Source organism: Arvicanthis niloticus, chromosome 9 (genome assembly GCF_011762505.2).
Source record: "Arvicanthis niloticus isolate mArvNil1 chromosome 9, mArvNil1.pat.X, whole genome shotgun sequence".
Taxonomy (NCBI): domain Eukaryota; kingdom Metazoa; phylum Chordata; class Mammalia; order Rodentia; family Muridae; genus Arvicanthis; species Arvicanthis niloticus.
The window spans coordinates 44,980,383-44,995,387 of NC_047666.1; the positions used below are offsets into that span (position 1 = coordinate 44,980,383).

Here is a 15,005-nt window from a genome sequence, read left to right on the forward strand (position 1 = left end):
AGAACTAAAATCTATAAAAGCCATTGATATCAGGGTGAAAATAAGTGGGGTGGGACTATATCTGTCATAAACCCTAGGTCAGAACCTGCAACTGTTATTCTCCTAGTGGACATGGTATTAAAACTATTCCTAATGATTATCCTTATACTTGTGGATTAATTATTACATCTGTCAAATTTCACCAAATACCCACAACTGGTCAAGATTCAGGGGCTAAGAGACTGAAGAATGATCAGCACCAAATGGGGCTTCTGTATCAAACCCCCTCATAACATGATGCAGGGTTCACTGCAGAAGATGAAGAAGAAAGATATTTTTTAAGAGCCAGAGATGATAGATAAGTACAAAGAAATGTGTTTGGAGAATACAACAAGGCAGTTGCAAATGTGAACTAAAGTGGGTGTAATGGCATGTGTAAGGCTTGTTTAAATTCAAGCCAGACAGATTTCTAGGTTGTAGAATGGAGATGAACATGAAATCTCAACTCTAGGTGAGGAGCTGCTATGCGAAGAAGAATCTCTCTCTTTTTCTCTTTCTCTCTTTCTCTCTCTTTCTCTCTTCTTTCTTTCTTTCTCTCTTTCCTTCTTTCTTTCCTTTTTTTGTGGGTGTAACCTCTGGTAGGTTGTCTATAATCCAGTGGATGGTCATATATCCAAGAATATATGAGAGCAACAAATATGAGAGAAAACAAATTTTCTTTTCCAAATTCTATTTCAAAATCTAAAGTAACTTTGAAAGGACAGTGCTGTATACTACTGCAGCTGTCTCTAGGGAAACAACACAAATCTAGCCAATTTGTTTTCATAGCTATTAAAATATCCCATCATTCTGTCTTCCTGTCAGGGATTCTTAGAAGGGACCTTTGATGGAGTAGTAATTCTCCCTGGTTGAGTACTGTCCTGTTCATTTTAAAGACATTGGGTAGCCAGAGCATGCAACTACCAGTTGTAAAAAAAAAACACAAATCAGTCTTTCAAAACTTTCTGTTTATATTGGAAGGAAAATAGAAACTTCATAGGTTGTTTGTCACTTCTTGGATGATAAAAATCAGCAGTTGATTTTTCAGTTTTTATAATAAAAGAATTATCCTTTGTAAGACAGTATTACTACACATAAAAGAAACATACATATTACATACATACATATATAAAATTAATACAATCATTTTACCAATGCTCACTCAAAATATCTGAAACAATTACTTGTAGATATGGTACCCATTAATTCATAGGCCAGTTTAGTGTCATTTTGACATATTTTAACATGGATTATTTTCCCTAGAGAATTTTAATTTTCTGAACTGGGCCCCTCAGGGTTATTGTTGCAGAAATATGATAGACTTCCAGCAATGAGCATGGCCACAGACTTCCTTATATAAATCTGAAGCTTTAACATGTATCTTGTTTATATAATTATAGGTCTCATTACTTCTGTTTAGAAAAGAAAGTTTAGTCTCTGCTATATAGATTGTCATTCCAGGGGTGTCCTGGGCAGCGATTTTGAAAGATTTCCTTTTGAAAATTTGTTCCCAGCTGGAGGGAAGTCATAGTTGTGTCAGCTTTTGACTCTGACTTTTAGTGAGAGAAATGAAGAAGAGGAAAATATGTCCCCTTTCTGGAGGATGCAATGAGCAATTGTATGCACATCTGGTGACTTAGTGCTGAAGACTCCAAAGCATTTAAAAATATTGATTAAGTCTCAACCTGTTGGGAAATTGTTGCCAGAACTTTCCTTTTGTCCCTAGAATTGCTGAGGCTCCGAGCTTTATTTAACTTGCTGAATCTTGTATTATGGCCAGAAAGAGACCTCAGGAGCCCTGTTCCCCAGGTTCTTATTATTCTTGACAAGAGTTGTTAAAATTGCAGGCTCTTCAACATACAAACAAAAAGCAACATCAGGTAATTTCAATGCAAAGATGTATGCACATATATCACAAACACATACACACACATATATATGCAAACGTGCATATGTATATGTAAATATTTTGAAATAGAATCGGAATCAGAAGTGACATATTGTTTTGTTTTAGCAAAAATAATCATTTGTAGTTACAGCTTGAGGTCTTCCCTGTCTCTCTTCAGCATATTTATTTCAACATTAATTGGCTTAACATAAAATAAAAAAGTGTTCCAGGGTTAGGCTTTTATTCTAAACCACTTCATGTTTTAAGTGGTATGTCTCTCGGGAAAGGTACATGAAGAATTCATGGTAGTTAGAAATTTTTAGTTAGAAATTATCACCTGCCATAAAAGTAAGTGCAAAGCATATGATGCCAAAGTGAATGTATCAATGATGAATCAAAGTAATTACCATTCAAGCTGAGCATGAATGGAACCCAAAACCAATTAAGCTATTTATTTCAACTGTACCACTGAATAAACACTTTAGTATTTTAATTTGCTCCTCTTTTCATCTGCTCCAGGAGTACGTTTTGCTAATATGATGGAGACACACGATTGCTATTTAATTAACCTATTTTTGTCAGCACTTTACAGAAGCTTTGTAAGTAGATGTGTTAAAGTCTCAATGTCGATGACCCTGATAAGAACAGAATGACAAACGTGAAATTTTTACCGGTCGTCTTTACAATATTCGCCAAATTGCAATGCCCAAAGAATAAAGAAACTAGCTTGAGTTGACAAAAGTGACTTGGAAATACTTGCAAATACATGTTGAACCAATTCGAGGTAATTAAGTTTAGGATAATATTAGCAGAGCTTAATTGCCTCCCCTTTGTTCCTGACACAGCACTGTGTTACCACTAACTAACATCAGGGATGCAGTGCTAGAGATGATAAGTATGCTGGAGTATCTGGGAAACACATCTGTTACTGGCAAGTATCACATAGGATAGCCACTCATCTAGTTATTAGCAAAATTATCGAGGAGCCTTGATCTACCTGTCATTGATGTCTAAGATCAGTGGCAAAGCCCTGAGACAGAATTGTGGTGAAGTAGAGTGTAAATATTTTCCACAGGAGACAAACTAGTGACAAGGATGGCCATCTCCCTATTATTAGTTAGTATAAGAAGAAAAGCTGGAACAATCTAAAGCAAATACCTTGCTGAGTATAGCTTAGTGGTACAGCACATGCCCTGGTCCTGATCCTCAGGACTGCTAGAAATCAAATAAAAATCTCTTAGGATAAATAAACCAGGGCTACACCCATAAAAACAGTCATTGCAATGAAGGTGGTAAACTTTGACCCTTCACTTAGATGTTTTATTATTGAGAAAACTTTGTTAGTTATAGCCCCCTGCACCCCCCCCAACCTACCTTTTGTTACCCTTTCTTATAATCCCTAAGTTTTTAGTGTTTTATGTCCTCTAAGGACTGAATTCTGGAACCCCTGTGGCAAACACAAGTCATCACTTTCAAATTGGGTAATCAAACACCATTTCCATAGCTAGAGCCACTTCCAGAAGTCCTCCAAGGTCTAGGCTAATTTTTTTTTTTTTTTTTTTTTCTGTATAGATAGCTCTGAGCTGTGTGTTTTGCTGAAAGGATGAACAGGTTTAATCTAAGATCCCAGTTGATTTCTTACTCAAGTTCCCTGTGAGAGGTATAAATGTTTGTGTTATGGAAACCAAGACACAGAACGGAAGTGTCATGTTGTAGATCACCTGTGTTTTCCCAGTAAAATTCACACGTGTATTTTCCCTTCTCAAAGACGCTCTTTAGCTACAGGTACTTTGCATGTGGTGGGGGTTCAATCGTACAGGCACCTTAGCGTTTTAAAACGTGACCCATGTTTTCAGAAGAATGTTTATACCCCAAACCCAGACTTTGGTCAAATCTACACAAGTGTCTTCAAGGGCCAGAAAGAAGCCCACATAAGCATCATCAAGAGGGGAAGAATTCTAATAAAGTATAGGAAATATGCCCCATTTAAAAGTACGTTCATAGTCTAAAATCTCTCCCTTGTCAAAGCAAACCAGTTCTTTTGGTTTGTAAAACCCGAGTGCGTTTTGCCATGCAGATGCAATAAAACAGCATCTATATCAGCTGCTCCTTTTAGATTCCTAGGGATCCCAAGAAGCCTGCAGGACCCTCTGCATGAACATCCTGTTCCCTGGTCATTAGAGAAGTACATTTACGTGTGGAAAAACACACCATAGGGAATGGATTTAATCCGACCTGTCTTCCCACAGACTAAACTCAAAAAGAGTACATACATTGCATCAAATCCGTAGGGGAAATAACGCTGCAGCCTGCAGCCGCTCTGGGAGATGCCGAGAAACCAGAACAGACAAACCAAATCATCGTAGGGCAAACCCACCATATGTAGCAAACAACCAGTGCAATTATATTCTGCAGTTGAGGAATTACATAAATTGCCCACTGGGAAGGAAGCCTTAATCTCCACCCCTCCCAGGAAATCTACAGACAGCTGTGTGCTGTCTCTGTGTCTTTCTGAAAGGTTGAACACATTTGATCTGAGAACCAACTTGATTTCCTAATCATGTTTGATGTGAGAGACTGGTTATAGATGTATGTGATTCTCCCGGTGTGCGTCTTTGATTCATACGCTAATTACGTCGATCCGTTGGGGAGCACAACCACGGAGCCGGGTCCTCCTTGATTAATGCTGGCAGAGAGCCACGCAGCGCGCAGCGGAGAGCGGCTCAGCAGCTTCGGTCCCAGCTGAGAATATGGTCCCATTATCTCCCAGCTGCCTAACCAATCCATAAGGGCCTGTTCGGAGAGGATGATCAGTGTAGGGGAAGGAGGGACTTGCTGAGAGCTGAAATCTCTGTTTGATTTGCTGTAACATGTAAGACGAACCGGGAAGTTTTACTTTACAGCCTGTAAGTACCAAGTTCTCCCCCAAACCCTCTCTCCCTATAGCTTCAATGTGAATGCGATTTTACAAGATGTGTTCCGTTTTCTGTTCCTTGCGCTTTGTTGAAGGAAGCTGCTGAGAGAGTTATCTATTTAGCTCTCGCCGTTTCTGTCAAATCTCTTAGATGACTCATAACAAACAAATCAGACTCTTTCCAGAATGCTTTTCTGGGAGTTCAAAATAATTGACTTCATTTTTAATTTGGAAGTAGGGGTGTGTTATCTGTGGTGCCTGGAGTGGTCAGAGTATTTTTTTATGTTCCTCTCTAACCCTGCAAAAAAAAAAAAAAAATTTAAGGCTAATGTGTATGTGAGGAGATCATTTTGCAAGCAGATATGTATTAGAAAAGCAGGTCTCTGTACTCTGAAACTTTAAGGTGATTTATTTTGCCATTAGGAAATGTACAAACAGGAACGTCTCATAGTTTGTTTTTCTGTTGTTTGTTTGTTTTATTATGTTGCAACATTTGCAAGTGTTAGGAAACTTTTCTAAAGGAAGGGTGTATAAGTCTGAAATGTTTAAGTTGTAAAATATATAATTCCATTTAGTACCCTGGTTTAACAAGTTTTTAAGTGTATCACTCTAAAAGGTGGCCAGTTTTTGTTTTTAAGCAAAAGCATCCCATTTCAAAATAGGCCCATTTGCAATCTATATCAAGTTAGGATTTGTTTTTCACACAAGATGAATTGATCATAGAATGCTATTAGAATTTAGTATAGTTGATGTTGTTTGCATGGTATCTTTCAAACGAGCATTGCCTTAGTGAAATTAGGGTTTCCATCGTGAGATATATATCAATCACTATGTTTTTTTTTTTTTTTACTGAATTAAAAGTAGAATAATTGAACAATTATAAGAATGAATTTGAATGAAAGTCATGAACCACTGCTATCAAGAGCCAGTGTTGGTGGATACTACGAAGAACTTGAAGCCATTCGTAGCTAAAAATCAGAACTGTGTTTCCCATAGTGAGCCCAAGACCAGCACGGAACCCGTAATTTCCACAGTGGAAATAAAGTTTGCCTAAACAGGCAGTAAGTCTCAAGGCAGAGGAAAAACTGCAGCCTGTGAAGTATTAAAGTGTATCACAGAGTATTTTCTCATTTAATTTGGTTGAGGAGAACGACCAGAGAGGGAAGACTCAAAATAGATAGCTGCTTGAGCTCAGGTCTTCTCAGAGTTTGAGGTTTGGAAGGAAAACAAAAACAAACAAACAAAACCCAGAAAAACTCAACATGCCTATAACAAGAGTGAGTTTTGGACCAATGAGTTATGAAAGATTAGCCATGATAACTCTGAGCCATGAACTATCTCAGCTCTGCCCTGAATGAGAACTCTGGACCCTAAAAAAAGTAAGTTCCTTAAGAGTCAGACACTTAAATCAGAAAAAAAAAAAAAAATAGCCAGCTGGATTTGATGCTTTTTTCTAGATGAAGGAACAGCCTCAGACCTTTGCTGACTTTTGAGTGTGATGATCTGGGGCACTCAATTTCGTTTTTTAAATACTTGCTGGTCTTTATGTTGCTCATTCAGATTCATGGTCTTGAACAAGACCTTAAGGTTTCTGTTGCTTTTAAACAAATGTTAGATCTCTGAATGGCTACTTTAGTTAAAGCTGTGTTTGAATGTTATTTTTCCTATTCATACTCCATTCCCACCTCTGCTCTCTCTTAACAGTAAATTTTGCCTTCAGTAGAGTACTGTTCTCATGTAGTCAAATTTTATAGTTTTCCCTCAAACATTTTTGAAATTTCAAATCATGTATACGTTTTCATTCGTGGTAGTCAGTTGTAAATCTCAAAAAGGTATGTATATGCAGGATCTAGCTAATATGCTGTTACTATTCACTTCCTTAAAAATGTTTGGGGTTATTTTTTAAGTGATGTGAAACTGTTTTGTTGGTTGTGTTTAATCTGTTTAAAGAAAAGTAGGGTGACTTTAAATGCTCTAGGACCTGTTTTAGGGTCTGGTGGTTTGACAGATGGGGAATCCAGATGGGTATTACATACACCTTTTAAGAGGTGCTTTTAAAATCATGGTGATTTGAATGGTCTTCAAAATAAGTTTAAAATGCTATAAAAGAGATGAACAGATGAGTCCTCATTTTATGTACAAAGGAGTATGTCTCTGGATATGTTTGCATGTATGCAATCCACTCTGCTGTCTCATAAACAATATCTCTGCTACCCAAAATACACTATCCCTTCAGCTCCTCAAAAGTGGTGGTCTTGAACAAAATGGAAGGATCAGGTGAGTAGGGATGTGCCAGCAAAGAAAGCTGTATTTGCTCAAGCTTTGCACAACAAACAATTCCTTTATAACACCCTGAACTGTGTTTGTAAGCACGGCCTCTTTGCAGACAGATTATATACTAGCCTTCTTTAATAGATTGGACCAAGCTCTGTAAGATGAGTCATGTAATTTTGTGATAAACTCTTACAAGTAAAAATTTTAAAAAAGGGAATGCGGTTGCATTAAAAATAAAAAAAAATTAGTAATTTGGGGTAGCTATAAAGTTTTGCATGCCTGGATTATGAACTAATCAAATATATACTATACAGGTTGTCTCTAGTGACATAGATGTTTGATGTACATTATTTGATGTAAGATGCTTACACTGTTTCATCCCTACTGTACCTCAATATCCACATGTAAACTGATGTCATTCCTAAGGACCTTTCTTAGTTGTAAAAGCATATGAGGATGCCTTGCAATTAACACCCTTTCAATTACCTTGGAAGGGGAAAATAAATTGAAATATTGTTGTCAATCTAAACAAGATCCTAGTAGTCCTCCTGCCTCTGCTTGTCAAGTGTGTGGATTATAGATATTCATGGCCCAACCTGCCTTTTTTTCTCTCCTTCATTTCCTGGTCCTTGTCTTAGTAGACCCCTCTCACTGGATAGACCCAATGGTTCTTAGTCTCTACCTTACTTTCTGTTCTCTGTCTTGTTCTTTTTCCACTGAGAGTTGTTCTGGAGTCAGGACTTTAAGAACAAGTTGTTCTCACCTATTATTCCTTGTACAACATGTTAGCTGGTTTCTTTCTTCTAGAACAAAGTGTATTGAGGTGAAAATAATAGGCTGGCATACTGGTTTTAGGTGCATTGGAGCTCTCTCGCTCTCTCTCTCTCTCTCTCTCTCTCTCTCTCTCTCTCTCTGTCTCTCTGCATGTGTGTGTGTGTGTGTGTGTGTGTGTGTGTGTGTGTACATGTATGTATGATATGTGTGAGTGAGGGCATATTTATTCTATGATGTTTATGTAAAGGTCAAAGTACAACTGTGGGTGTCTGTCCTTACCTTGCAGCCTGTTTTATGTCTATGCCTCTTTTCCTTTGTCAATGGGCTAATATAATACACTAACTGATGAGCTCTGAAGGAATTCTCCTGTCTCCACCTCTCATCTCATTGTAGGAGTACTGAGATTCCAGATATGTGTTACCATGCCCAGGTTTCAGTGGGCCTGGGGACTCAAACTCAAGTCCTCATACTTGGTATGGCAAGTGCTTTATGTACCAAAGCCTTCTCTTAGTCCCATCCATTGCATGTTCTTAGTCTTAGACGTGTAAGGACAGAAAACCTCTAAAGTTGTAGTTGTATATAGATATCCAAGTAGATTTTGAAAATAAAAATAATATTCATCTTATATGCAAAAGATGCTCAAGGAAGACTCGTTTTATGTATCAAACTAAATTTTCTCATTTTAAACCTGTAATTGCTCTATGTAAAAGCTCATTTCTATGCAACTGGATACTGAAGAGTTTCCCTTTTAATAGGAGGCAGGGGATAATCAAATGACCCCATTCTTCCTACCAGGAAATTACTGTTTTGTTTAACTATATGGAAGATGAGTTTCAGGTCCATGACAATAAAGACATATAAGCATCTTTTGGAAATTTAAGTGCAGTCAAATAAAATATCTACAGCAGAATTTGCTTATAACTGTTTAATTGTCATCCCAGAACTGCATCTGGCCAGATAAGCCTCACAGTCAGTGGATAGAGGATGAGATTACTAAAGTTATCAGCGATACTTTGTGAGCTTCTTAATGTGTCTAAGCCAAATGGTAAATAAATTTTATGTGAGATGCAAACTTGGCTACAGATACTGCAATAGGCTAAATCAACTCAGAATTTCTATTTGCAGTACAAGGATTGTAGACTTTATGCTTTTCTCACCATTAAATGAAAAAAAAATGCCCTGGCCATGTAGCTGGAATGACACAAACAATTACAGACTAATGCTGTACTTAACAGTTGACACTGTCTATGTTTATGTAGTTTTCTTTTTAAAAAAAAATCAAGTGTTCTCTAGGATAGATGCTAAGTGGCCATCTGAGACAGTAATAGCTCAGAAGTGTAACTCTTCTTCTACACCAGAATCATGTTTTGATGGCTTTTTAATATTAGTTGGAATAAACATTTTTCTCTAATTTTTTTTGCCATTTGTAAATCTTGGTATATGCGGCTTACCATTCTGGAGTTTGAATGTGAATGTCATCTCTTACTGCAGCTGCAGACTGTGTTTCATGTCTCCATGCAGAGGATAAAATTAATTTTCCAAATCCCATAAAGCTGAGTAGATATCCCAGCTTTTAAAGCAGCAGGTCAGTTGTAAGTGAAATTTGTAATGAGAGTTAATTCATCTGTTTTATATTTGTGTGTCTTTCTATGACCAAAGTGATTTTATATCCATAAACTATTCCAACACACACACACCTCTACACCCCCACACTGTGTGTGTGTGTGTGTGTGTGTGTGTGTGTGTGTGTATAAAAGAGTTAATGTCTGATAAACTGTGGCTTTCCAGTCCTTGATTATAAACTTAACCCACAGTGTTAAAGCATTACTTTGAGTCTTAAACCAGAATTTCAGTGAAATGCTTTTTCCACTTAATTAATAGCTCTATTGGCTTTATTTTTCTGTATAGTCAAGAGTGTAAAACTGTAAATTGTACTTACAGCTCTAGATTTCAGAGATGGTTTCCCATGACTTTGCCTCTAGGTTAACAGGAACTACACATCCTTCTGCATTTGACTATGGACTCTCTGTTGTTTTGGGCATGAGGTGGAATGATTTATTGCTGTGTGGTTGCATAAGAAGTTGAGAAGAAAGTGGGGTTTTTTTGTTTGTTTGTTTCCTTGCTTTTTAACAGTTAGAGAGGAAATGCTGAGTTACGCATTTGAAAGCAATAGCAAAATTTATAGACACTAACTGTGCCAGGCATTAGATTTCGGGCTTTCCAGATGGAAATCTTATATTGGTGGATAGAAATTTGAGTGCCCTATAAGCAGAAAAGAAATGTAAATATGATAGCAGAGGAATGGGCGTGAGTGTATTGTGGTTAAAACTGCTATGGCTTTGGTCCACAAATGAAAGTAGTGGGTGAATGGGTAAAAACTGTGCTACATGAGGGCATTGGGATGTATCCCAGAAGAGCTGGTCTGGGCATCACTGAGTTACTCTGTACATAATTAAGAAATCTGGATCAATGGAGACATGCCGAGAAAAAGAACTGCTTTTGGCTCTCAGCTTTGCTAGCTGGCAATCTTTAAAAATACAATTATTGTAAATAAAGTGGGTACTGTGGCACTAGGTTTGGATTTCCTTAATGTAACGAGCATATCTAGACACATGTGTGGGTATATCCTGTCTGGTTGGGTGGCTGTTGATAAACAAGGTTCAGTGAGAACTGTGCAGCTACTTTTACAGATTGTTAGTCAGTCTTTTTGACCCATTTCCCAATTTTGATGTTTTTAATCCTCTGAACTACTCTCTTTGTGCATTATCTGAAATGGTTCCAGGACATTGGATGGGGAAACGGATTCCCAGGAGGCTAATTTTATTAAATTAATTCCATTTCCCAGGAAGCAAATTTACAGTTCTCAGTGTCAGATGGGATTATAACACCACTCTACTGAATGCCATCTTGTAGTCTTCCCATCCCTTTTCTCCAAACCAAGTGTCTTATTAAGATTAATACATCTACATCTGCCAGGGATTGGATAAATGACATTATCTGCTGGACACACTCCTATGCAAGAATGTAGTCTCTAAGCTGATTAGGATTCAATGAATGTATGTGTCCCTTTATGGTTGAGAAAGTTGTTCATACAGAGACAAAATGTCTGACATCATGGGCAAAATCAACCACAATCTCCCAGAAGAGAATAAATCATGCATTCAAACATGATCTCTGACATCTTATGGTATGAATGTGAAGTATGAATCTGGTCACTTAAGGTATGTGACTCTCAATATATATATATATATATATATATATATATATATATATATATATATATCACATGTTCTTCCATATATAATTACTCAGCACAGAGCTAAGTGCTGACTTAGCTAAGTTCTGATTGCAAATTTAACTTTATCAATAATCAGTTTTAAAATAATCTTCTCTTAAAGAAGTTCTTGATGCTATATTGATGGGCTACAACTTTCCCTTTTCAAAAAAGACCCAGAATGGGCCTGATAATTCAGTGTTAAAAAGTACATGATTTATCTCGAGTAGAGGCTTCAAGGCCAGACACTATTGCTGATACTATGGTGCACTTATAGAACGGAGCCTAGCATAGCTGTCCTCTGAGAGGCCCAACAAGCAGCTGACTGAGGCAGAGTCAAATATTTATACCCAACCAATGGACTGAAGTCAGGGACCCCTGTGGTTGAATTAGGAAAAGGCTGGAAGAAGTTGAGGAAGAGGGCAACCCCATAGGAAAACCATCAGTCTCAACTAACCAAGACACCTATGATCTCTCAGACATTGAGCCACCAACCAGGCAGCACACATCAGCTTGTCTAGGCCCAGGACACATATGCAGCACAGGATTGCTCGGTTTGGCCTGAATGAGAGAAGAATCTTGCCTAACCCTAGAGAGACTTGAGGCCCCAGGGAGTCGGGAGGCCTGGGAGGGTATGAGTTGGGGGTGTGGGTATGGGTTGGGGGGTAGGGTTAGGGGGTGAGTGTGGAAACAAAGCAGGGGTGGGAAGAACATCCTCCTGGAGACGAAGGAGAAATGGGATAAGGAACTGTTGGAGGGTGAACCTGGAGGGGGGCAATGGCTGGACTGTAAAAAAAATACATAAATAAAAGTAATAATAATAAAATGTACAAGAAAGAAGTATTATTTTACACATACCTTTTTCGTTTATTTTTAACTTGTATTGCCTTCCTCCATAGAAAAATGAAGAGACAAAGAACTGGCACAACACAGTGTTTATCTATTGAGCTGACATAAAAGGCATTTGTAGAAAAGTAGATAAACTATATGAGAAACAGAAGGCAAATGAAAGCTAACTTAATGCAGCCTGATATGCAAAATTGTCTAGCCTTGACACACTGTCTGGATTGATAAGCAGGATTTTTCCTCTGGCTTTAGAGTGAGGGAGGATGCCTTTGCAGTTGGATGTGCTTTTGTAAAGCAAAGAGAAAGTCATAGTGTCCTTCCTTCACCATTGATTTTCAAATATCCGTGCCTCATAATAATCATTATGGTTGTCAAAGGACAAAATGGCAACAAATTTAGCAGTAGATCTCATTGATTTTTATTTGCAACTCATGAATTATCTCTTGCAGTATTTTGCACAGTAGAATGGTGATTTCTGCATGGCAGGGAATGAACCATGTGCTTTGTAAGAAACAAGCAGGAAAAAAAAGTAGAATTAATTAATATCAGGTTACTTTTTTTTTTTTGAGGATTAAAGCAGGAAGAATGACTGATTTGCTGACCTGGTGGTCTGGGGATGAAGCATTTAGCATAGTTGACTCAATTTTCTTTGGGTGTGATCTGATAAGCTTATAGTAGAAATTCATTTAAAATCAAAAGGCTCTTATTAATTTTGTACAGTATCACAGAGTGACACATTTTGGAGTGTAATATTACATCATCCTTCAAAAAGTCCCTAATTTTTTTTTGTGTTAAAGATGGTACCCTAAGTGATGGGAAAATGGTGGCATGGAGTCTTGGGGTCATAGGTCTGACTGAACATGATCTATAAATGGTCTCATAAGTTCCTATTCTGAGAGGCTAGAGATCAAACTATGATAGAATGACCAACCTTTCATGCTTTGGAAAGAACTCTACCAGAGCCATACACTTTTCTCTAATAAGACAGACACATTTAGATTCCATGTCAGATTCTATATGTATGCCTTATAACTTAAGCTCTACTGAGAGTCAGAGAACCTGTATCAGAGGCCTGCAGAAACAAGACTAAAAAATGAAAATTATGAGGTAGACCAGCTGTTAATTAATACGCACTCCAAAGGCTCTGTTTGTGACTCTATAAATGACCATGCTAAATTCTGTTGCCATATAAAATCATGTAGCCAATTGAAGCACACTGCATATATCATAAATATTGCTGTTTATTTTTAAATTTTAAAAAGCTAAATATATCTTATAACTCCATATAATCTAGTCTTTAAATTCCCATAAAAATTTGGAATGTCTCATGGTTTATTTAGGAAACATGAATGTTCATAAGGTAAAGAGACATAAATCTCACCTAAGAGGAAAATATTACAATTACTGTGTAGACTTTTAGAGGAAAAAAAGAGGATAAAGTAAAGCATATAAGAATTATTTACAAGACTTTTTTATACCCTAATATATCCTAATCATTTTCATTTCAAAGTAGTATGATTTAAAAACTCATATTTTACATATCCTTAATTACACAGGATTTAATAGTATGTATGTGCTACAATATCTTGAATAATTCAGTTTATTAAACTGTAATTGCAGTTATTGATCATATTAACATATTTAACATTCATTTTTTAACTTAAGCCTAAATAACAAGTCATATATTTACTATTGAAAGTCATACCATTTTTCTTATATATCATCATTCTCTTATATTGCCCAGGGACTAACGGAATGAATATATATATATGTATATATATATATATATATATATATATATGTATATATATATGTATATACATGCACATATATTACATATATATATACATATAAATTACTTGGCACAGGAAGATGACTTAAGATTCAGATATTTTGGACAAAGGACATATTCTAAATTCTATTTCATTACAATATATATTTTAGAAAGTGTATCTGCTGAAGGTACATTAAATCCAGTGTTATGGTATTTAAGATAGTTTTTGTCATTCTTTTCAGTGAATAGAATTACTGCCCTGTATTCATTCATTAGTAAAATATTACTATGTATTTGTTATGTCCTGGGGTCTAATGTTCAACATAAAAAGACAAAGTATGAATTCCCTTCTGAGAATATGCACATTCTACTGATATATGCATCTGAATAGGAAAGGCAAGTACATACTATAAGAGGATCATTAGTTCCAGGCTGTCTTTTCTCTCTTTTCACTGCTTTCCTTTATCCCACCCATTCTTTCTTTCAGATGAATACACATCTGTGCTAAGTCAATTCCATAGGGCCCATATGAAGTACAGTGCTGTTTTCAGATATTTTTGTGAACCCCAAATGCGCTGAAATGACCAGTTGAAGCACAGTGTATTTAAAGGTTTTTATAAGTAGGTCATGAAGCTACCAAGGCAGATGTTAAAACTTCTGCTATTTTGTTTCAGCAAACAAAGCTTGACACTGTCAACTCAACAATTCATTTGTTTTTTCAGATGCTTTCCTGTCTACCTGCCTTAAATGATCCAGTTGACCACACAGCATTTTTAAACCCATTTAGAACTCTCTAGATCAGAGAACAATAGTCCTTCCGTGGATAAGATTTTAAGTAGAGTTGAGTTAATATGTATGAAAATATTTTCATCTTTTTGAAACAAGGTGTTTTATAACTGCAAAGCACTATTACTATTAAAGATAATAATTTAGAAGTAAATATTATAGCAACTAAGCTCAAAGAAGCTTTTAGTGAACTATTTCCACTTCGATGTGTAAAAAGAAAATTGATATTAAACTACAGTGTCCCTCTGCCATGTAATTTTAATTCCCCAAGTCTATTAACTTTCTGAACTTCCTCTTGACAACTCAGGAGCTGACTTAAGCTTTGAAGTGGCCAGTTGGAGGAATATACAAAACAGGTGACAGCTTTGTATTCCCCCCCCACCAAATATCTGGCTTCTTGGGCACAGTGCAATGAAAAACTATGCCAGTGTCTGACGTCATTTTTCAGAAGCACCAA

The 15,005-nt window shown here is 36.7% G+C and overlaps 1 protein-coding gene across 3 annotated transcripts in view; it reads left to right on the forward strand.

The window, feature by feature from the left end:
• The window catches only part of Cntn4 (contactin 4), a 904,382-nt gene that overhangs the window by 377,225 nt on the left and 512,152 nt on the right, over positions 1 to 15,005 (forward strand). Inside the window, exon 1 of one of the 3 annotated variants that reach the window (XM_076940197.1) lies at positions 4,610 to 4,812. The exons of 1 other annotated variant lie outside the window; for it this stretch is intronic. The gene's annotated coding sequence lies outside the window, so the exon portion shown is untranslated. Of the gene's footprint in view, positions 1 to 4,609; positions 4,813 to 15,005 lie in introns of those variants that run through there. One more of the 3 variants, XM_034511644.2, reaches the window with a different exon arrangement.